The 25,219-nt window shown below is 39.2% G+C and overlaps 1 protein-coding gene across 1 annotated transcript in view; it reads left to right on the forward strand.

The window, feature by feature from the left end:
* Positions 1-21,163: 21,163 nt before the first annotated feature.
* Positions 21,164-25,219, forward strand: part of SPATA13 (spermatogenesis associated 13) — a 169,571-nt gene continuing 165,515 nt past the window's right edge. The window contains exon 1 of the mRNA XM_014311782.2: positions 21,164-21,192. The gene's annotated coding sequence lies outside the window, so the exon portion shown is untranslated. The remainder of the gene's footprint in view (positions 21,193-25,219) is intronic.

Here is a 25,219-nt window from a genome sequence, read left to right on the forward strand (position 1 = left end):
CATGGGGCTGGGATACCTGGGGGTGATAGGTGACTGTATCTCAGGAAGTGAGAAGCATTGGCATCTTGTACTTTTGGAAAATGGAGAGATATGAGAAGAGGAAGGAAATATCAGGAGTTATTTTGCTCTAGTACTTTGCGCAGAAAAAAGTAACTTTTGGCTGTGCAACTAAAGAACCCTGGACTAGCTCTTTGCTCTGCTGGAAATACAGGGAGAGTCTTTCATACTCGTTACACTGTAACCCAAACAGCAAATGCAGACCAAACTTTGAATTTACAACTAATAGCTTAATTCTGTATGATGTTGAATACACAAACTTCTCTGGGGTGGTGGATCTTAGGAGGCACTTCAGTGTGTCACAGTCTGCCAGTACTGAGGGAAGATAGAGAGGCTGCTAGGACAGAGCAACAATGAGACCTGGGAAAGTGAACTGAATGGGACCCATGAGACCCAGATACACTCCATATGGCCACTGAATTCCTAAATGTGGGTTTGAAAATCCCTTCCCCTTCAAGTGCTTCTTTTTACCTATTCCTGTAACAAACAGAAAAGTGTCCACCTCCATCAGAAAGCTCTTTGGGAATCATAATGATCAAAGAAAAGGCAGAGCATTTCATTGAGTTTTCTCAGGGCCTTTGTGCTAAATGTATTATTCCAGTGTCAGAGTCAGCCATAAAATTAATACATTAAGGATACAGTCTGAGAGGTGTGACTGCCAAAGTCACTGTGTGGCACTGGGCAGAGTCTCTTGTGTGTCCTTCCTAATAGAAAACAGTGGTAATAACATCTCAGTGAGTAGTTGTAGGGTATGATGTTAATGATTACACACTATTTTTAAAGTTCAGTCTTGCCATAAAAGTGGTGATATGGGCGTCCGGGTACATGTGAAATGAAATCATGCTCTCAGTCTCACTGCTGGAGGGGAACAATAAAAATCTGCCCAGAGGACATTGGCAGTTTCTGAAGGAAAGATAAAGGTTGTCATAAAGCTGCCCTATTCATTTGGCTCTGCCAAGTTAGGGGCAGACTGGTGAAGCTGCTACCTGGAAATACTTGTATTAAATGTGCCTGTACTACTCACATTTGGCAAACACATGTTTTTGCACGCCCTTTTACACAGAACAAAGTTCATTTGGAAAGCAATAGAAAATAGTTAAAAGGAAATCCCTTCTCTGGAAGAGAATGCCCTTGCTAAACTTGTGGTCCCAACATGCAGGTCAGGGACCTTAGTTTTCAGAAGCAATGTAGGTCAGTATAATGTAGGGATCATGCCAAACATCCCTTACCTGTCCTCTCAGATAGGCATGTTATTTTTTCCCAGATGAAAATGCTAGACTAAAATTTGGCAAGAAGACAAAACAACCATACACAGGCTGGTAATGATGACATCATTGGGTGTCCTGTAGCTTTGAGTTATTAACAGCAGAGCAAAATTCATTAGCATGTCAAAGCACCACAGCCCAGAATGCACACAGAATAAAGAATTAGGGCATGAAAGACAGCTTATGTGGAGAGTCACTGACAATGAAAAAAAGAGAATATTGTGCTTGAGGCAATTCTCATTCATCAGAGTCTTGTCAGCATGGTTAGAGACTACAGAATAAATGTGTCTAACCACGTTTTGTTTGGCCACACTAGAAAGCAAAGGTTATGAGGGTATCCTCCAGTTTCTTCTATTCAGCAGATGCAGATATGTATAGAATCCTTTCCTATTCCTCATCAGCAATCTTCTTTCTGATGTATAGTACCCAATGCCATAACATAAAATAGAATATATAGCAATCAGTCTATTTCCCGTCTCTCTAGATTGATGTATTTATACTTTCAGGCAATGCAACTGACTGCAGGCTCCCCGGATTCATCAGAGTAATGTTGATTTAGAATGTTAGGTCTCCAGACCAAAACCACATGTGGTTGGGCATGCTGCAATCTGCCATGGTATTGCAAGCTGATGCAATAATTGTGCAGGTGATTTTGATTATACTCTTCTCCTGTAGATACTGGTGGTGATAATTAACCAGACAACAGTCCCTCTGAGTTACTGATCTATCAAGGGTCATTTCAGTGCTGAGGTGTGCTTAAGTGCTGCATGCTTTCCAGGCAAGACACAAAACTGGTTTTGCATTATTATAAGTGTTCTATGAGGAAGTGTAATGCTAATGAAATCTGGTGTTCTACTTAGATCCCAAACTGGAAAATTGCCACTCTGCCTATTTGAAGGTTTGTTTGCTTTCTGTGCACTGTTCTTCCATCAGGGGTTGAGAACTAGGTATATTCTTCTTCAAAACCTGATAAGTACCTCTAAATTCAGGTTGCATGACTTTGGCAGCACTACCATTTTTATCTATGGAAGTGAGAGATTGTTTTACTGACATTAATGTTCAGTGGAACTGGAGCAGCTCAGTATGAAAAATTAATATTAGTTAACTAGCAGGTGTTAGGTATGAGTAATGAAAGAAATGTGGGAGGCAAACTTTGCCTGCTCACTTTGTGTAATACTTGTATATTTGCAAAGAATGGCCTCTTTGTACAGGCACAAGCCTTGCATTCATTCCCTGCTCTGATCTTATCTAGAGAATTTCAGTGACCCTGATATGCCGTTAAATTTGGGTACCTATGCACTGAACTACTCCTTCCGTTTTTATTCATGTCTTGGAATTACTGGCCATCCCATTTTTCTCCTCCACAGACAGATCAACACCCTGTAATATCCTTGGGCTGCTTTTGTGTGTAAGTTGTAACACAAAGCAAATGTGATCTGGTAATAGCAGTCAGAGCTTTTGAAATGGAGCACAGTGTAATGTGATCACATGTGTAGCCAGACATGCACTGCTCTCAGCCTGCAGCAGCCTCTGAGGTTTGCTGTTTTAAAGATACAAAGACTGTCTGTGGCCTACCTATAATCTATAGCCTAAATGCCATCTATCTATAGTCCACCATGCAATGCTTCTAATTTACTCCTGCAATATGGATTTTCCCAGAAAGTAGGGCCATGGTTGTCAACTCTTTGGGTAGATATGCCAAGAAAGAAGCAATCCAGACCTTTTTAGTATCAGTTTATGCTGTTAGATACACCATTATGCAGGGTTTTGAGTATCTCCAAGAATGGGGACTTCTCTGGGCAACCAATTTTAGTGTTTAGCTACTCTACACTAAAAAAAGAAGGTTTTGCGTGTTTAAATGAAATTTCCTGTATTCTCAATCTCATCTCTTACATGAACTATTTTTTCTTAGACAAATGTCTTTCCCTTTGACTTAGCTAACATGAATTTCGACAATCTTCTAAATATCACTAGAAGCCAAGATACGTACCTGTTTTCCTGTCCTCAAGAAATCCCTGTTAAATTTGAATACATGCAAGTAATCTGATGTACTGTAGTCAAATTAATTTCTTCCATATCTCAGGTTTAGCCATAGATATGACTCTGCTTTCTCTAATTTAGATCAATGCACTCATACAACGCTATTCTTCAATTATCATGATATATTGTGTTTAAAAACACATGGTAAGATATTCTATTTATTATAACTTTAATATTAGTTCATGTTTCTTTTATACCTTTGCTAAGTGTTGTAGATGTTATTATTAATTTCTTTATTTGGCTCCTACATAGATTTAAAGGGATATTTGCATTCCAATGGGTAAAGCTCAAAACTGCTTTTCAGGCATCTGTCTTTCAGACCATGTTTTTAATGGACCTTATTCTGAAAAACAAAAATAAAATAAACATCCAAACTGAATATTCTCATAGAGAACGACAAGAATGTTTGTTTTTTTTTTTTTTAGGTGTGTTTTCTAATACGTAGATTTAAAGTGCTGCTAAAAATGTCAGAAGAAAAAAACTTCAAAGTACCTCATGGTTTTCACTGACAGAAATGAAAAACTGCTGGCTTCATTGACAGAAAAGACAAACTTCAAAGTGGATAGTCATCTTCAAAAGCCAGATGCTCCCAGTGTACCTGGTCTGCAAATGAAGAGAAGAGATATCTTTCCTTGGTTGGAAACCTCTCTCTTTTATAAGCATTAAATTGTCTTAGAAGCAAAAGTAATAAAGGAAAAAACACCAGACATGCCAAAATACCATAAATGTAACTTTTTATTCAACAATTAAAAAAAAATTACAGTATTTAAAACAATATTTTTCACCTGTTAGGTGTAAAATATCAACCTGCTCACATGAGCTGTAGCAGCTTCCACTATTAATTAAAATAATGAATCTACCCATCAATACTCCTGGTCATGGGCTCATGTTTCACAAGCCAAAGAGCAGGGAGTCAGATGCTGCAGCTCTCTCTTAGGAGTCTTTGATGCTTCTGTGTAGATGGTGCCTGACACACACTGCTGCAGTCCCACACATCCATCCACTGCACTGATCTGCAAGCAGAGCCTTCTCTCTCTTGTTCAGAGATCTTTTGCTATGTTCAGCAGTAAGCAGTGAATGCCTCCATTGTTCCGGAAAGGTAGTGAGAGATGGAATAGACATGATGCAGGAAATGTGCCCTTTGCAATTTTTATAAGAACACATTTTTGTTGATAAAGAACCACATCTCAGAAAGATGATTAGTTTTAAGGCATGGGCTTCCTCTGGATCCCAGGAGCTGTCTGGATTAGCAAATTCAACAGGGCCTGGAAACTGGCTTGAGCTCTGTGACTTTCCATACCATTTACTTGTCAGTTGTTGGCTCTTTTTCCATATTTTGCTAGCAAACATCTGCTCAGTATGGCAATATTCAGCTGACCCTAGCATGGCTGTCATTCCCTCAGGGAAGCTGGTAGGTCTGTGTGTACTGTAAGCTTTTGCCCACTGTATGTGCCAACTGTTCGTGATAAATCTGTGAGAGGAAAGAAGATAGGGTGATTGGTGTGGCCTTGACTGTTTTTTTGTCTCTAATCTGCATTCACTGCTGGAGGAGAAGCAGGAGAAGGTGCAGGGCAGAGAAGCAGCTTCCTCTTGAACTACAGCAAGATATAATTGCTTTCTATAAAACTGGGAGGAGAGAGGAGAGCTATCTGACCTGAGGGATAGTGTTGGCAAAAACCTATGAGAGTATTAACTGCAGGAAATTATAAGATGATTTTTATCTGCCAGAGCAGTCTGACTCTAGAGGAACCTTCTTCTAGAAATCATGAGGGCAAAAACCCAAACAAGTTCTAAGACTAAAATTCATAAAAACATCTCACACTGTCATGGTTTCCTGTGACAATTGAGAACTGGACATGGTCTCAGCAGTTCCCTTTAAGCCTGTGCTGTGCAAATGCAGAATGAGTCTATGCAGTCATTGCATGATCCCTGTGAGTTTATTAATCTGAACGACTGATGCCCATGACCTTCTCATTTGTCTTCTCACAAGGCTGCAGTCGCAAGTTGCTGCGTGCTGTTCTTTTCAAGAACATCTTGCAGAGACACACTGTGCCTTCTTTCAGGGAAAGTTTATAGATGTTCTTTCTTTTTACTTGTTAAGATCACAGTGAGAAATGTTATAAATAGCTTAAACTTGTGAAATTTGTTCAGGGAGCTTTGATAGCAACATCTTTGTGGAGCAAGGCTACCAGATGAAAGCTCCCAGATCTTGCTTGTTTGCTGAGTGGTAAAGTGAGGAGATTTCATGGGAAATGTAAGACTACTTTAGAAAGGGGCAGTCTTAACACAACATAGATCCAGGGAGTAGATTCCAGCCTCTTAAAAGAATTGATATGTTTCTGTCCCAGAGAGACTAAAAAGAGTGTCTGGTGCAGAGGCAGGTTTGGAAATGGCAGAGAGTAACTCAATACTGAGTTAGTGCCCATCACAGTGACCTATGCTCCTGGCTTTGAGTCGGTGTGGAAATGCCAGTGGGAGGATAGCAAAAGCTTTTGTGCCCCCCTCAAGAATCAAATAAAAATCTTCCACTTTTGATGCTTTAAAAATGCTTGGCTTGCCCTATGACACTGAGTGCATTGTATGGAAAGCTTTTCCTCCAGGAGCACACTCACACTCCACCCACAATTTTTTTCACAGTTCAGAAGCTACAGTGCAGATAGATTTATGTAAATAGTGCTCATTATTCTGCATGCATTGTATGATAGGGAAGCATGGGAACACTTTTGGAAAAATCAGCTCTTCAAGACTTTTTTAGCATGGGTCCCTTCCAAAGGGGCACAGTCCTTCAGGAATGGGCTACTCCAGTGTGGGTCCCACTGTGGAGCCACAGGTCCTGCCAGGAGCCTGTTGCACCATGGGCTCTCTGTGGACTGCAGTGTGAGTATCTTCATCACCATTGTCCTCCATGGGCTGCAGGCATACAGCCTGTTTCACCATGGTCTTCTCCACAGCCTGCAGGGGAATCTGCTTTGGTACCTGATGCACCTCCTCCTTCTTCACTGATCTAAGCGTCTCCAGGCTTGTTTCTCTCACATTTTTCTCACACCTCTCTCTCACAGCTCCTACGCAGCATGTTTTGCTTTTTCTTAAATATATTATCAAAGTATTGCTAATGGACTCAGTTTTTGCGAGCAGTGGGTCCATCTTGGGGCCTGATGCAACTAGTTCTGTCCATCATGGGGACAGCTTTTGGTCTTCTCTTATCACAGAAGTCATCCCTGTACCTTTCCTGCTACTAAAACCTTGCCACTTACACCAAATAAAAACTGCCCAGGGATGTATTTCAAACATGCAAAATCTGAACGTGATAAAGATTGTTCTCAAAAAAGTGTGACTTTTTGCATTGCTTACAGAAGGATTCTGGACACCAAAATTGTCCAAGGGCTGCCAAGATCAGCACGATTTGCAGGTCCTTTGAGTGTGGCAGGGAGGAAGTGTCATATGAAAGTGTGACTCCCCAGCCTAAACAGTGTTTAAAAGGCACTGTTTGCTGTCCCACGCTCTGGGATGTCAGCACACTGATAGAATCACAGAATATCCTGAGTTGGAAGGGGTCCACAAAGATCAATGAAGTCCAGCTCCTGAACAGCACCATCCCCAAGAGTCTCACCACGTGCCTGAGAGCAGAGTCCAAATGCTCCTTGAACTCTGTCAGGCTGGTGCTGTGACCACTTCCCTGGGGAGCCTGTTCCTGTGGCAAACCACCCTCTGGGTGAAGAACCTTTTACAGATATCCAACCTATACCTCCCCTGGCACAGCTTCATGCCATTTCCTAGGGTCCTGTTACCAGAGAGATCAGTACCTGCCCCTCTGCTTCCTCTTTTGAGGCAGTTATAGACTGAAATGAGGTCTTCTCTCAGTCTCATCTTCTCCAGGCTAAACAAGCCAAATGACCTCAGCCCCTCCGTGTATGGCTTCCCCTCCAGGCCTTTTGCTGTCCTTGCAGCCCTCCTTTGGGTACTCTCTAATAGCTTTTTATCTCTTTATGCTGTGGCATCCAGAACTGCCCCCAGCAATCGAGGTGAGGCCTCCCCAGGGCTGAGCAGAGCAGAGCAGAGCAGAGCAGGACAATCCCTTCCCTTGCCTGGCTGCCAATGCTGTGCCTGATGCCCCCCAGGACATGGGTGGCCCTCCTAGCTGCCAGGGCACTGCTGACTCTTGTTTAGGTTGCCATTAACCAGGACCCTGATCTTCTCTCCATGGCTGTAATGTAGAGTTGTGATGTGTACTTCTAACATGCTGGACTCTGTTCTTCCTGAGCGAGTGCAAGAGGAAATTTGTGAATGTTTAAATGAGTGAGTTCCCAGAATGAAAGCTGCTATGCAGACAAAGGCTGAAGTTTAAATTCCCCATGGCAGGCATTACAGCTTATTTGTAAAATGGTGCTCAGTGTGAGCATTCTTCAATAATAACAGCACTGACAATGAAAAATATACTTTAAAGTCTGTCACTCTTATAATTCAGTTCACCTTGTGGCAGCAGATTTCCAGTTTGAGGTGTGAACCTGCAGGTTGCTTTGCACAGATCTCTTATGCAGAAAGAGTGGTTTGCAAGTCTGGGGCCATATATACTTAGAAATGAGGGAACAAGTTTTGACAAAATTTGGAATAAATTGGTCATTTTTCATGGGTCTCAGCACGACTTAAATAGTAAGTAGTATTGAAAAAGTACTGCTAGCTGGAGAAATTACATGGAGCTAGTTCTCCTTTGTATGAAAGGGAAACTTACAAAACAAGTATGGCTTTTTTGCCATATATATATATTTTTTGAAACAACATATTCCACTGAAAGCTGCTATTTTGCAAGTGAAGCATAGCTCAAATTAAATCTCCTTTAAAGTAGGCCCTTGGCAGGACAGAAAAAAAATTTCCCTTCCTATGTGTTTGCTCGGGATAGATTGACTCCTCAGAAGCCTGTTGGCACAATTTCCAATTTAAAAATAATCTCTGATTTCCCATCCCTAAGGGATTAATAGGGATGAAGTCTGGCTCCACATTTCAGTGCATTTCATATCAGCCCTGGCAGTAGGGAGAGGGTGAAAGATCAGGCTTTTAACCTGCCTCTGAGCAGTTCTTGGTGAGTCCCCTTGACTGCAGGCATGTGGCAGCTGCCCATTGTGGAACACCCTTCCTGTGTGCCCACTTCAAGCAGAGGCTGGCAGTCTGGGGAGGCTGCTGCTCAGAAGGGAAAGCTATGGGGACGGTGCCCTCTGCATCTGTCCTTGTCCTTTCACCATGCTGGGGACAAGGGCTTCCATCCGTAGGGGAATGTCCACAAAACCCCAAAGAGTTTGCTTCAGGCTCAAGACAGTGTCTTTTGTTATTTGGTTTGTTCCCTTGCTTCGGGTGGTATTTTTTAACTCTTTGTGGCTGCTCCAGGAACAAGCCTTGCAGCCTGGAAATACTGGGAAAGATAAGATCTTGTTGTTTTTGTTTTTTTTTTTTTTAAACCTGTGGAAAGGAAAAGAAAAAAAAGAAGAAGAGGAAGGCAGAGAAATAGCTACCTGTGTGCATGCAGGGTCAGAGTTTATGGGGCACAGGTGGGGAGGGAGCCCATGACAAGGTGGTGGGTGGCAGGTGCACAGGAGGGGCTGCCCTGCCCATGCTCTGTGCTGCAGCACAAAGGCTCTGCCGGGGGCCCGCCGGCGGAGCGGGTGGCCATGGAAACCCTTCAGCAGGGCTGCCAGCCTGAAAGTCAGAAACCCTGCCCCATCAGCGGGGTCACCAGCGAGCTGCTGGGGTTACTGGGGCACAGCAGTGGGAGGGAGGGCCCCAAGCCTGCCAGGAGCCCCAGGCTGCCCTCTCGCTGCATGGCTTCATCGGCCTGAGGAAATGCCCCGAAGCAGCCGAGTGATTTTCTGAGTTAACAGAGTTTCCTTTGACCTTGGGTTTAAAACATCCGACTCCTTTCCAGGATGCTAATGAGGAAACACTAAAGGACTAAACACTAAAGGAGGGGGGAGGGCTTCTCTTGGCCGGTGTTACTCTGGCACAGTCTGGATGTCCTGCAGTAGATATTAATAGTTAGCAGGCAGGTCCCTAAGCACCAAAAGACCCAGGGAAAAGCTGCCATGCTCCTCTGTGAAACTGGGATATTTCTTCTCCTTAAAGAGACTTGTTAAACTGCCTTAGACTAACTCAAGCTTGACAAAGTGGAACTAATTTGCCTTCATTTTCCCAATCTTAAAAAACAACTTTGAAATCAGAAGGATTTTTGAGGCTATGATATTCATTATAAAAAGTAAAGCATAAACCTGGATTTTAAGGAATTAATATAAGAAGTTGTAACTCTGCAGTTTGTGAGATGTTGAAATATCTGCTAGAAAAGCAAAGGATGCAGGCCTTCTCTCTGTCAAGGGTGGAGGTCACCCCTCTTCTCAAGTGGGCAGCAGAATCCTTAAAATAAGAGACTGTCTCTTTTATAATGACACTCTTCCAAACTGCTAAGCATGTCCTAGCCTGCTGTGATTTTGAATGACATATTAAGGACTGGATATAAATCCAGATCTCTACCTCTTTAAACACCACTGTTAATATCAGTTCTACTCTTTTTATTCCAGTCTTTTAATATTTTTCTTTTTTTTTCTCTTTGAGGACAACACTTTCAGAAGATAATTATTTTTATTTCCTTGATGATGCTATTCTATTTTAGCCCTTTTTTTTCCCAAATGGAGCAGAACTGGTAGTTTCACTCTGCACAATTAGTCTCTGTTTCAGTGATCAAAAATAAATCTTGTCATCATTTTTTATTCCTACATCAGGAAAGGGTATATCAAATCTAAAGAATCAGTTCAGCGTTTGGCTAACAAAGACCAGATCCCAACCAAATCAACATTTTCCTGCTACTGAAAACATGCTATAATAACCTAACTTTAATATAATTAAAAGTATCCACCTGTTTTTTAAATAAACTGATATTCTATATTTCTTTCATGAACATTGTTATTATTACATATTTGTGTTGTGGCTTTTAAAGACCTCAGAAAAGACAGAACTCTGTTAGTGTCTTCTTGTGCTCAAAGGTACTGCATGGGAGACAGTTTGTAGCTGGTCCCTGTTCCTAAGACCTCCAGATCTGTGCTGGTAAAGAGCAGAAGATAAAACAGATACAGAGAATTGAAATGAGATGACCCAGCCTCAGATGATCCAGCAGATAAATAATGAAATTAAAATCTCATTATGTGCAGGTCTGTGCATTCCTGGTACGTTGTACCTATTCCAATTCTTCAATAACAGTATGGCTTCAGTTCAAATCTTTCTCTTTGGCATACTTTGTGTCTGAAGTTACTTGAAAAATACCTGATTAAAGTTTTAAGATGGAAACATCACATTAAGCACTGCCTGGACTGACTTTAACCTTTTCATGCAGGAGCATGGTGTCACAGCTGCACATACTATTATGTGAGGAGTGTTTTCCCCTGGAGAAACTTGTCTAATGACATACCATGCCTTCTTTTTCCTATAGGTTTCCTATTAGGTGACCTGTAGGTCCTAATTCTACTGCTACAGAAATGAGCAGGAATTTCCCCACTGATTTCAAAAGATTTAAAAATACTAGACTAAAGGCAAATTATGGGAGAGTTAGTGTGCCCTCAGCATGCACTTGGCAAAAAGGAATGAAGTTGTAGGCACACAGCATTAGATCCAGTTGTCAGCACTAAATTTGAGGATTCACCTTGGCTTCCACCATAGTGCAACACTGACCCTTAGGAATTCAGCATTAGTGCAGGTGGGTGACATCTCTGTAACATCCCTTACACTGCAAAAGAAGGGACAGAAATTTGTTCAGTGCTCGCTGAGAAGGGTTACTGAGTTCAGGTGAACTTCCATTCTCACCATGAATGATTGAAGAAGGATCTTCACTATGAGATCTCAGGGGTACAAAGCACTAAGGCTGTTGACTGGGGTTCAAGTAATCAAGGGAGGAAGTCGACTTGGAGTGGGGTTTTTTTCACTCTCTTAAGCCATTAGTACATTCTGTGACCCAAAACCAATTTTCTGATCTGTTGCTATCTGGAGAGATCCTCTGGCTTTTGGAATGATGAGGCCCTCCTGCCACTTACCTGTTTAATTTAAGTTTTTGCAAGTTTCTTAAGTGGCTTTGATAGAAGTATTTCTTCCACACTTGAAATTTATACCAAGATTTTGAATAAAAGATTAATGAGAAATTACTGTTTTTTTAATGTAATTGTAATGTAGATGTTGATAAACCAAAGAGTAGAAGCTTTTGCCGATTACTGAAAGAAATATAATGATCTATTAGAATTTACAACATTTGTCAGGCACACAATAAAACAACTCCTTATTGGTTATTAATTCTTGGAAAAAAGAGCTGTAATGCCAGAGGTGCTCAATAGGTTGTTTTCCAGAATAAAACCAGAAGTATCTTTTTCAGCTGATTAAAACAGCTTTCTGAGGAGGAATTAAATCTACAAGGAGGTTTGGAAGTGAAAGTTTCCCTCTGAATCAAAGCGTGATGGCTTTCAGGAGTAACAAATACTTAATTAACATGGAATGGATGCCAGAGGCAGTTATTTTAAAAATAAACTTGAAAGCAATCACAGGAATTCTCTGAAACAAAGCTTTTCTGTCGCCATTTTCGCCATTATCTCATTGGCCTTTTTGGTAGGCTGACATCACAGGGGCATCATTCTAATTGTCATTTAGTAGAAGCTGTATTTTATTTCATTCTAAATCACTTCCATGAATCTCTCATCACCTAAGCCTGGCATTAAAGAGAATTCAAAATCAAACAAGTTACTCAGGAAAAAATTGTCCTTTGACAGAACTGGGGCTTCCAATGCATTTTAATTTTTCTGCAAACTGCATGATGTGGAGAAAGGGGCTTCTGTGTATTGACAACTGCTTTTTTACCAAACAATTTGCACAATAGTTGATATAAAGGTTCAGGGCGAATCTGCACATTTAGTATATGTAGTGATAAATGAATTCACATTTGCGAATACTGCAGAAGACTGAGAAATGATGACAGAATAATGCTTTTGTAAAAATCAGATGTTCTCATGTAATTGTGGCAAGTACAAGTAGACAAACAGTTCTGGCTCTTCATAGTGGTCATGCTAGAGCAGCCTCTTATGGCCAGGAGCACCTGGAACCCATTTCCCAGCTGAACTGTTCTAACCATCAGATGGGGTGGCAGGACCGCTGCTTAGCCAAAGAGGGTGGAGCAGATGCAGCTTTTGGTACTTTTTAAGTAAAGTACCTCCCTTTTTTTAAGGAAAACCTCCCTGTTTTTCTTCAAACAACAGGGATTCTTTGGCATCTATACTTTTAAGGAAGAAAATTTCAGATCTTATTGGAAAGCCTGTGTTTAGGAATACCAAGAACTTTATAATCTTACTGTAGTTTTAGAGGCTTCTGCTTTTTTCATGTCTACTTAAGCCAGCTACCTATTAAAGAAGGCAGTTAAAGCATTGTGTCTATCAGGACAGTAATAATTTTATTGTCTTCTAGGTAGCTGCTTAGTTGTTATGAATTTGATTAACATCCTTTTTATTAAATACATAAGCTATAAATAAAACATATGTCAATTTAAAATACACTTATAAAATTAATATATTTTATTAAATACAATGCAATATTTTAATGTGACTTATTTAGCATATAATTTTTCAAGAAAAATACTACATACTTTTAATGTGATATGCTTATCTCTTGATCTTCAGCATTTTTTTGAAAATAAGCATTAATTAACATTTTCATTGATGTCTCTGTCTGCAGAGATGACAGGAGAGATATTCAGCCAGTGGGATCAGAATCTGACCTACAACAATCAGGTCAGTTGCTGTTAACTTAAACATTTAATTTTCTTTTTTTCAGTTTTATAATGTTCATATAAGGTAGCTTTGAGCACAGACTTATATATTTAATTTTAATTACACAAGCAAATATTCACACAGTTTTTGTTAAGAATTTTAAATTCTGTAAGCCAGGTGTAAATAGGATTCATAAGTCTGAATGACAGAGTGCTCTGATGAGATGTCTATAATCCTTTTACCTTGGAATATATTAACATTGGTTTGATTATAATGTATGAATACATATCATTATGAGACATCTCTGCTTCACTAACAGGCACAATTATTTGGCTTTCTATTCATGTGTATCACGTAATACTGGTAATGATTTTCAGTCCCTTATTCCTCATTACAACACACTCTTTTTACTCCATATCTTAATATGTCAATGTTAGTGCAATGTGATCTCTTTAGTGTGAAGCAATTCAAAGGCAACTGAGTAAATTCCAAATATATTCACATAAAATACATGTCATCTTTTCTAAGATTTATATGGCTGCTACTCATACCAGACACATCTAAAAATCACTGACTGGTACTGTGTTACTCAATTATTTAGTTATCCATTCTGGACTTAAGGATAGCTGCCTTTGATGTGTCTAATCCATCCATGGGCAGAACTAGAAGATTTTGATCTAGCTCACTTCCAGCAATTTTGATATCCACTAATATTTAGGATCAAGCTTATGGATGCCCTCAACTAACTTAATTACATGCACCGCCCTTTCTTATTCTGGCTACCTTTTGCAACTCTTCCTTATTGTAATTACTTCATATATTTAGGCAAGGTCACATATTATGTATTGCGCCATCTGCAGATGTCCTTCCTTTGAGAATGTAACAGTATCCTTTTCCATCATTCTCATTAGCTTCAGAGGGACACCTGCAAGACTCCAACTCTCATGAGGTATGAAGGAAAATGGAGGAAAAAAAAAATCTGTCTGCCACACCTTCCTCACATAGGCAGAAGTTATAAATACACCTCTCATTTCTTTTCTGAAACCTCTGAGGCGGACCAAGAGCAAGTCTCATTCAACAGAAGGCAAAGCTGGTCTGTATCCTGACTTTTCACCTTCATTACTTCTTTACACTTCTTTTGGAAAGAGAGGTGGGTGTTGGTCTGTTACTTCCCTTCCTCTACCTTTGTGGAGTAGCTACCTGTCTTCCTCTAGAACTCTTTGAAGACTTGGCCATGTAAGTTTGTTGCAGCTTCTTCACCCTTTGCAGAGCAATGATACTGAGAAAAGGGGGCAGGAGTCACAGGGAACACAAAATCCAAGAGGATGCCAAGTTCCCACAAACCAGATGGTAAGCAGTTTGTAACAGTTCTAGGTGGCAAGAGAGGCACCAAGAGGTCACCCAGCATGACTGGTGCAGACCCCAGAAAGCCCCTTCTGATTATTAGCACAATAACAATGCTGAAAATTTGACTACCTGTTAAGTTTTGTACACTCAGCTAAAAAGGGGGAAGAAAGACTTAGGCACGTTATTTTAGAAATGTAATTACCACTTGCAGGTTAGTCAAGTATTGCATGTTTAGAATTGGAAAATATATGTTTGACAATACTGCATATCTACAGATATATATTAAAGTGCTTCAACATGAAAATTCTAAATAATGCTGCAAAAACTTATTAGTAATTCAGTCAAATCAACCCAACAAAGTACAGCTAAGGCTGCAGGGTGGGAGTTCACAAGCAAGATGAGCATTGTGTGTGGCCTTGTACCAATCACTGGGGGATCAATCCCACATGTGACAGGCTGCCAGCCTAAGTAAGAAACATTGATCACTGCCCTCCAAGTGCTCTGGGAGCCAATTTCCTACCCAGCTGGCAGACCACCCATCCAGTCTGTTTCTTGCCAGCTTGCCCAGGAGGAGCTGTGGGAATGAAGTGGTATAACAGGCTGACCTCCCTCTTCCTTCAGTAAAAAGTAAAAAAGTAATGCCAGAGCCTCTGGCAATCGTGCTGTGTGTGCAGCATGAAGGAAGAAGGGCTGTGTGGGGGTTTCCCTTGGGGCAAGGGGTGCAACTCCTGACAAATGCAGTAGTGTTCATATAATTTACACATGATTCCTCATCTTGTGCTGTTCATTTTTGTGTGACATCTGAACCATGGAGTTTTCTTTACACAAACATTCACAGAAAGTTAAAATTAATCATGCAAATAAGTAGTGTTTCATAAACCTTTATTCTGAACTTGCACTTAAATGGGTGATTAAATTGGCATCCACTTAAGAAACAGAAAAAACCCAAGTGGCTTATGTAATTAATTGCTTGGTAAAATATTATTCAAATTTTCAGTGTTCAAGATCAAGAAAGAAAAAGTTAAAATCATATCCACAGAGCAACTTAACATAATTTCTATATTTGAGAAAATTAATATTATTTGGATACATTTCATAACATAAGAAGACTACTTAATTCTCTTCTGATTTTTTTAAAGATAGGGCATATCATTAAATGCTATATAAAAGAAAAAAACTCAAGCTTTATTTTTTCTTTCCTTTAGTTGCAAAAGGGCTGTGAGTAGTATTCTCTTAATTAATATGCTTATGGTGCAGACCAGTGAGGTTTAGTCTTTTGCTTAAGAACTTAATTTGACAGCCTTGGAGTGTATCTTAGTTTATCTGACCTTCATTGTATAAGGAATAGTAAAAATGTATACCTTAGATTTCCCAAGTGATACAGATTTATTTTCATGAGTTCTATGAATTATAAATCCATAAACAGCAAGAAATATATTTCCTATCAAATGCATGCTTACAGGCACTCAGTTGCTGATGAAGTTGCAATTAGGAATCTGACAGATGAGGGACTAATTCCCCAGAAACAGGATTTCTTCCGTCTTCTTGTTATGAATATAGCATATGGAGGAAACAGATATGAATATGCCAGATGAATAAATTAAGAAGTCTAGGATGAAATAGAACAGCTGGAAATGTAACTGGTGATAACTAAAGGCTAATTAGCTTCAATGAGCAATTTTCCACCTGGTTTTCTATTAGCCACATAGAAAGAGGAGCTAGAGAAATTGCATGGTGTGCATTTTCATTCTGAAATTCGATATGAACTGCTGTTCTACCTACATGGTAATTGGAAAATGATTGTCTCTTGTGGATATAAATATTAATGTGACTGATTTGCAAAAAGCCTTTCATTTTTTTTTCTAAGCATTGACTTGGCTTTGTACATTCATCATCTTACTGGAGATGTGAGTAGTTCTTAATTTAATAGATATTTGAAATGAAGAGTCTACTTCTAAGAGTATTTTTGAATGCTAAAGCTCTTCCTCTGATACTCTTCAACAATTATGACTAGTCTGGTATAGCCTGCTATAGCACTTCCCAATCAGCACTTTTAGATTTTTGTCCATAATCCCTGGAGCTTTTGACTATCTTAGAACATCATATGCAATGAATAATGAGGTGTTTTTTCCTGAAATAAGTAATTTAAAGAGTAGGAAAGGAACACTAGGTGCCCTACATAAAGCTTTTCACCTTATTTCACATATCCCTATTTGTTACATTAAAAAAAACCCCAAAAATAAACCACATTACTTTTTATACATATTTCTTGCCTTCTGTATTTAGGATCCTTTGGTCCTTCAGTTTCTTTGTCATCATGTAAGAGACTGGGGTTCTGAATCCTCTCTTTTAAAGAGGACTGAGACTATGGAAGTTTGGGATGAAACATCCTCATATTACATTCAAAAGTAAAAGTCAGATGGTGGACATAAAAATGAATGTCATCTCTCAGATGACCTTTAGCTGCTCAGAAGGGAGCTGCTGCACTTTTAGTGAAAAAAAAAGGATTAGTTCCTTTCTTGAGTTTTTCTCTTTTTAGATGCTTCAGATGCTTGTCCTGTTGATAAGGATGGCTAGATGTAATTGGCCATGCAAGTGTGGAAGTTGAGCAAACTAAGTAATACAAATGGAAGATGTGATGATTCACCTTCTGCCTGTTTTTCTCCATGAACTATCAGAGGAGTCACTGAGAGGGTGGTCAGTCACTGGAACAGGCTCTCCAGGGAAGTGGGCATGGCACCAATCCTGTCAGAGTACCAGGAGTGTCTGGATGACACCCTTAGTGATATGAGTTTGTTTCAGGCTGTCCTGCAAGGAGCAGAGCATTTGACTTGATGATCTTTATGTGTCCCTTTCAACCTGAGATATTTTATGATTCAAGGATGCTATGATTCTACATGACTAACTTAGGTTTAGGCAGTAACATTTAGAAATCTCAAGGTCAGGTTGGGTGAATGCCACCATACATTGTCTAGGAAGTCAGGGATATCTTTCCGTTTTGAGAAGAGTGAGCAGAGACGTAAGGCTGAGGTATTTCTTTCCAGTCTTGCATTGGATACTTACTTTTGGCTTAAATGAAATACTGAAGTTTTGCTTCTAACTGAAGCAGTCTTCAGTTTTTACAAAATCAGTATGTTCCTAAGCATTGTCTTGCCCCTGGGAAAGTAGAAAGTCCATTTGCTGAGAGGCTTATAATTTACAAAGTGATTGCCTTTCCTTTGTACAAGTGGTTTCACTGTAACTCATGTCACAGTTATTTAATTTTTTTCCTGTGTTCTTTTTTAAAGGAAACTGCCCTTAAGGACCAGTATCTAATGATCTCCTTAAGCTAAAATGTCACTCTTATTCCCCTATAGCAACTGTTTGTACTTTGGGATCATGGATAGGAAAGGGAAAATATTGACATGGGAATTCATGATACTTATATGATCAAAGACACCTCCATCTAGAAGACAAGTTGAAAGAACAATATAATTTTCGTTACTTGCCGCAACAAAGGCTTTTAAAAATAATGAACTAGAGTTGTCTTTTCTAAAAGCAAAACCCCCCCCCCCGAGCCCCTGTAATTGTCAAAGGTATAGTATTCTGTTTCTTTTTAATGAGACTTCTGTAGAGCAAGTTCTTGCCAGGGTTGTTTTAAGTTTTGACGTTCTGATTAAAGTTTAATTTTATTATAGTAATATATGAAAAAATGACTAAAACAGTCAAAATATAATTTGTGCAATGCTGTCAAATGCAGCAAATGCATTTACTCTAATGCCTCTAAGAGATGTTACAAAATTTGGAAAAATAGCATGTAAACTATTAATAAATATTGCTGTAGTAGGAAGAGATGTGCCAAACCCAGCAGTAATGATAATAACAATCTCTGATTGTATTTCTGAGAAATGTGGCTATTTAAAAGATTGTTTGACAGAAAACATGGGGTAAAATCCCGTCATCGCTCTGACAGAAAATATGTGTAATTCATTTTAAATAATTCTTTATCAAAAAACATAGAAACCTTGATACCTGAAATAGCTCAAACCCCAAAACCTGTATTTTTTGAGATGCTTATATTTTGAAAACTGCTGAGGAACCATCTGATTATGGTAAAACAATTTGAAAATAACTAAATACTCTGCAGTTTAGGCATAAAAATAACTGGCCAAGGATATTTTGTTTTCTTTTATCCTTACCTCTTTGCTGATAGGAAGCAGTGTGATTTGAGGGATAAAAGGGAAATGCAAAGTAACACTAAAATTAGCTATCACTTTTACAATGTGGGTAAAAAGGTGTCAAGAAATATTCCTTTGTTGATCTTAGGTATCTCAGAGTAAAAGAAAGAAAAAAGTTCCTGACAGAGATGTCGTCCTAAATGTTTAAATTTTGTGATAGACTTTATTGATATGGATTTGTATGTGCAAGTGAGGTGCTTCTTTCTTTAGCTCCTGATCATGAGGTAAAAATGTTGACAAGTTCCTTGCTCAGATGATTGATGTGCATGCTGGAGTGGGGGTTTCTGTGGAAAGGCATCGTTATTGCTGGCAGATGCCTTTTTTGGCTTCAGACTTTGAGGAACAAGGAGTCCCTCTATGTACTTCGGTTTGCAAGGCCTCATGACAGCCGTCACTGGGGCAGCATAGCAGCAAATTGACAAAGGAAGTAATGAATGGAAAGGAAAATTCTAAAAGCACAGCGAAGCTACAACTCTGAGACATATGGGTCGTATTTTTCTAAAAGTTATAACTGCAGGAAACCTTAGGGGCATGCTGGGGACCAGGGCTCTGCAGGGTGGCAGGGCAGGGCCTGGCAGCTCTTCCGCAGTGTGAGCCAGGGCGCTGAAAATCTCTGAGGGGAATGGATGGATGGCCCCGGGAATGGGCTGAGTGGGAAGTGGCCATGGGGGTCCTGCTGGGGCCTGGCAGCTCTCCCACAGCCCCACACACCTCTGAGGGGGATGGACTCATGGCACTGGGAATGTGGTTGAGAAGTGGCCGTGGGGGTCCTGCTGGGGCCTGGCAGCCCTCACACAGGCCCACATACCTCTGAGGGGAATGGATTCATGGCACTGGGAATGTGGGTGGGTGGGAAGTGGCCATGGAGGTCCTGGTGAGCCTGGCAGCTCTCCCACAACCCCACACACCTCTGAGGGGAATGGACGCATGGCCCCAGGATTATGGTGGGTGGGAAGTGGCCTTGGGGGTCCCACAGGGCCTGTTGGTGCCCACAGGTTCCCTGTCACCTTAGTGTAACCCCAGCATAAAGGAAGCAGTTTGCCACAAAGAGCAGCAGCCTTTGTTGGTGTTTGGTAAGCAGTTTTCATTTTATATCACGTTTCTGTTTTAAAATCATGGATTTTTTAAAGCGGGGTGTTGTTGAAGGTGTACTGTCTATTGGTTAGGTAAAAAACAAAGGCAGAGGGAGTGCTGGTGAGGGGGCTCTCCATTAATTAGATCTATTGCTTTCAACACTGGAAAAATAGTGCTCTGTGTCAGTGAGGAGAAGGGGAATGCCTGGCACCCCATTGTCCTGGTGAGGCTGGCACAGGGATGGAGGCCTGGAAATGGGTGATTTGGCAGCATGGTTGGGTCTGTCTATAAAGCCCAAGGAACAGGAGGAAAACCATGGTCTTTGGCTGCTTCCTGCAGTGTTGATTTTCATGACTTTAAATGGTTCTGAATAACATGTTTCAGGAAGAACTTTCTAGCAGCTAGGTGTTCAGATGTATTTTGCACTACAAGAATATGTGAGAAAGATGATATGGGTTGTGGGATAAAATTTCTGTAAAATAATGAACTATTTTATGAACAATCCAACAGCTGTTATTCTGACTTCTGTTGTTCAGGTAGAATATTTCTTGTACAAGCAGCAAATGCATCACGTATATTTGAGAATGTATCTATGATAAGTGACAAATTCAAAACCCAGTTCTGATTCAAAAGAAGATCAACACCACATTGGGTACTGAACATTGTGTTTTTCTGCTCTTAAGGTTGTCTGGCATGCAGCAGCATATATATGTATATACAGTGAAATATGCACAAGAATACATATAATTACTTGTATTCATAACCAACCAACCTCTGCTTTGACCATATGGTTGAGGCTATAAATGCAAGACAACTTGTGGAAAACATGTGAATACCATTTATTCCTTAAGCTAAATACAGTTGTGTTTGACTGGTGTATGTTTTGCTATCTCTTGACTCTCTTTGTACTTCATGCAAAGAGTGAGAACAGCCAGGCAAGAAGTTGTGTGTTTGAAATACACAGATTTGTATTCTCTCTGTACTCAGTATGGTATTTCTGCTTCTGCCTGAATGGGATGCTCAGTTTGAGAGACAGGTGGAGACTAAATGGGATTGAAGAGACTTAGGAGTGTTTAATATATTTCTACAGCTATTTGCCTGGCAAAGATGATGACGTTCAAATGCATGCTAATTCCTTTGCAAAGCCAATAAAAGAGCAGATTTTTTTTCTTACAGAAACTGACTTAGAAGTATAGCAGTGTAGACTGTTGTTGTGGGTTTTACTTTTATTTTCTTGGTTTTTATACTGATATCACATAAAACCTAAGTTACTGTGACCTTATTCTCCTCCACAGTTAAATGCAAGAGTAGAGAATTTTAAGGACAAGAGGTGAAGGATTACCCAGGAGGGTGCCAGAACTCCCATTTGAGTGTATAATTTGATGAAGAATAGAGTAAAGCAGAAGATGGGCAGTGGTGAGTAGTATTTTCTGTACTGACAAAAGGGTGAATTTCCTTGTTGAAGTAAAAATGTCCTGAGACATGACTTCAGCTTGTGAATAATATGTGCTCTCTGTAACTAAGATTGGTTAAAACAGAACTTGTCTTTGACTGTAAAGAATTTAGAGAAATGAGAACAAAAATAGAATAAATTGATTTAGAGAAAATTTAAAGAATTAACCACAAATTGGTCGTATTTGAAGCTCAAGAGAAAATTTTGACTTCTGTGAAACTGACTGAACAACTTATCTTGACTATAATGGAAACAAAGGATTAACAAAGGATTTCAAATCTGTTTAAGAAAAGAATGTAATTTGCTTCTGGAATCAGTAGAGAGAACAAAAGAAAGAACAATTAAGAGGTGAAATTTGTATCTTCTGCAATGATATATAGAACAGGACAAATTAATCTTTGACTGACGTTAAGAAATGTGATTAGACATAATTTTTTGAAATTCTGCTGCTTTGCCAAGGACGAGTTTTAGCAAACCCCTGAGGCAATAATAAAAATTACAATGTGCAGCTATTGCAGGCAGGGATTGAGGGTGCTCTTGCATGGATATGGTGTGCATAAATGATAAGCCATAATGTTTCAGAAGTGACAGTAGGTAATGATTTTAATTTACTTTTGTCTCAATTAACTTATATTTTGACATTCTACTTAATCAAACTGAGTTTTATTTAACTTTTATCTTCTGACAACTGACCTGCTTTCTTTTCTCTCCCATTCCCACATAAAAACAGATGGCTTAATGCACAGAAGCTCATGGCCAGCAAAGCTGAATTAGCTTTGTCTATTAAATATTTTCAGAGAAAAGCAGATACTGCTTAGTATATCAAAGATGAAGAAATAATATGATTTCTAAATAAGGAATTCAACAATAACTGCAGCCCTCTCATTATAACTGTGCATATGGCCACATATAAATCCACACTCTGTACCCAGCAACTGTGATGTCAATGCCTTGATTCCATTAAGAAAGATGATAGATGATCAGGGTTGAAACAAATGAGGTAATTATGGTCTAAAATGCATTGTCTAGCAAATAACCACATGCTTGCCTGCAAGTTCTTCAAGACAAGGATTGTCTTTTTGTTCCTGTACAGCATCTAGCACAAAGGGAATCTGTGCCATGACTAAATCTCTAAACACCACTGCAGTAGAAATAATGATAAACCATACTGAGGAGGATTATTTATGTTTTGAAAAAGGCTATCAGTTAATTGTTCATCTAAATGTATTTAAAATTCCCTTCTCTGTTCTTTGTCATTTTTCTAATAATGCTAAGGTAAGTTTGCAAAGGCTACTTGTGAAACTGCTTGTAAGTGATCACTGAGAATAAGAGTATTTCTTTAAATACACCCAAAATGCAAGCAGTTGTTTGATGCTGGAAGCTGGACAGCTTGTTTGATTTAGTGTAGTGATTCATTAACACTGTCTTTACAAGGCTGGGGCATCTATTATCCAAAACAATTTCAATATTTGAATAATTGACTTAAGTATTACTCTTGATTTTGCTGGGTTTTGTTTTTTGGTTGGTTGTTTTGGTTTGTTTTTTTTTTAATTAATGGTACAAAAATTTGATGTTCAGCTCAAATTTAATAATTAGAAAATAGAATGACTGATACATTAGCTTTTGCAGCTTTTCAGTCAGTAGACATTTCTCAGCCTGCCCAGCTGAAATCACTTTCAGCTAATTGAAGATTTTCCCACTCCATTTAGCTGTTAAACCCTGGCATATGGGCATATGGATCTTCCTAGTCAAACTGATCCTCAGAGGAAGCAAGCAGTGAAAATAATGTTGAAACAAAAAGAAAATCAGGTTCAAATAAGGTGAATACAATTTCTCAAATTAGAAATACTGGACCTGTCTTCCACTTGTCAGAAGAGGAGAGTTTGATGGAAACAAAGAGGGAGCTTTCCCACACTACCTGGCAATGTGCTGGGAAGGAGCACTCCTCTGTGGAAAAGAACAGCATAGCCACATAAGGATAGCTGATTAACTCTTGGATAACCATGTCTCTGTAATTGCCAAATTACAGTTGGTTGTATGCTGCTACTCAACAGTTGCTGAAATATTGCTTAGACAGCAATTAAACATGGTGCTAATAATAGCCTGGAGTTCCTTTTGAAAGTGTTTTTGATGGTTTGGTTTTTTTTTTTTGTGTGTTTTTTTCCTTTTATTTAGAGAAGTTAGGGAAGTTAAAATCACATGGACATCCCCCAGAAAGATCTCATATGTCAAATATATTGTCTCTAGCCAAAGGAAATCCTGTACATCCAGCTTCTTAGCTACATGGTATTGAATTAGACAAGGCTTCTTGTGAAAAGCAATACCCATTATACATTAGCAGAGTTTTCCTATTAACTGATTAACCAAACTACTCTATTTTTGGAGGGAGAATGTTGGTATACCTTGCTTCAATAGAACTGCAAGATCTGCACTTAAGTTTTGCTTTTGCTGCCTCTTACAGTAACTTCGTTGTGCTGTGGAGAGCTTGTGCCTCATTGTTTTTCCCTGGAAACAGCAGTAACTTCCTCACTAATTTGAAATTAGTTTAGGTCTGGAGTGATGCTTTCAGTATATCAGATCAAGAAATTTATCCCTCCTTAAGTGAAGAACTCCATGAGAACTTCAATGATTTTAGTGCTTCTTTGTGTCAGTGCTGTTAATTAAAAAAAAATTAAAAAGGCACAGTGGGAATTGTAAAAATTATTTCAGAGGCAACTGAAACCTGACTTTATCAGTCTTATTCTCATATTTTCTCTACTCTATTTATGTGCCTTATTCAGGGATGACAGAAGTGTGCTTTGAGTAGACACAGAGGCTACAGGAAAGGAGGTTGCTTGCATTAGTGTCCCTATTATTGGACTGAATTTCATTAGCCTGTATTGTGGATCCTGAATAGAACTGAATATATTTTCATGTTTTTCTTATCTTATGGAAATGTGTATCTTGGTGAAATGCTCAGTTTTAGTTTACTTCAGATATAAGATTTTAGGACAAATTACTGTAAAGATGTTGAAATACTATTGGTGATGTACATGTGTCCCATTCATCAACTTCCCATTCAAGAATAAGATTTATTATGCCAGGGCTGGCTTGTTTTGAATGAAATCACACTTTAATTAAATAGTTTCTGCTAGTTCAAAGTAGAGATCCTGAGTGTACCATCTGTTACAATGTCTGTATATAAAAATTATGCTCACTAATTACACTGTGCTGGTTGGGTGGGGGATGGCGTCAGAACCAAATTAGATTTAATAAACTTAGAAAAAAAGTACACATTTAACATAAGAAAAGCTTCAGTATAAGAAAGTAGAAACTGATATGAATAATACCAAAACTGTTTTTCCCCTATAAAAGGTTGTTTTTCTAGTATTGTCTAAAAGGTATCTTTTCATCAAGCTTGATAATACAAGCCCCCATGGATGACTGACAGTGTGGGATGTCTCCTGGCCTCTGTAGTGATCTGTGGTGAACAATTTAAGAATGAATATTCATAATGTTTTTGTTACCTTCTGGCATATTTTGTTACACTGTCCGTATGAATCCCAAAATTGGGTTAATCATCAGCTGAAAGGGGTTTAATGATCTGAAAATTAATTAAGAGCTCTCTAGTCATGCATGTACTGTATGTTTTCACTGGATTTAATTTACTGATAAAAACAGGCCTATTAGGATAATTACTAGATTCTGTAAGAAAAGCAGTTATAAACAACATTTTCCTGATGCAAAAGACTCATGAAATTATACTGCACAATGTAATTTCACAGCTTAAACTCAGGTAACTGTTTTGCTTGGAGAGAAAGAGAAGCCTATGGCAAATATTTGTCAGCAGATGTGCCAGTGACACGGTGATTTCATCAATAAAAATATAGGCTGCTAGGAAAACGAGGTACCTCAATGGGCAGATGGGAATGGATAATATCTGAGAGGAAATGGCTTTGAGAATTCAAGTGAAGTTTAAAATTTGAACTAATAGCCTTAAATACATAATAG

This window comes from Geospiza fortis, unplaced genomic scaffold (assembly GCF_000277835.1).
Source record: "Geospiza fortis unplaced genomic scaffold, GeoFor_1.0 scaffold16, whole genome shotgun sequence".
Lineage (NCBI taxonomy): Eukaryota > Metazoa > Chordata > Aves > Passeriformes > Thraupidae > Geospiza > Geospiza fortis.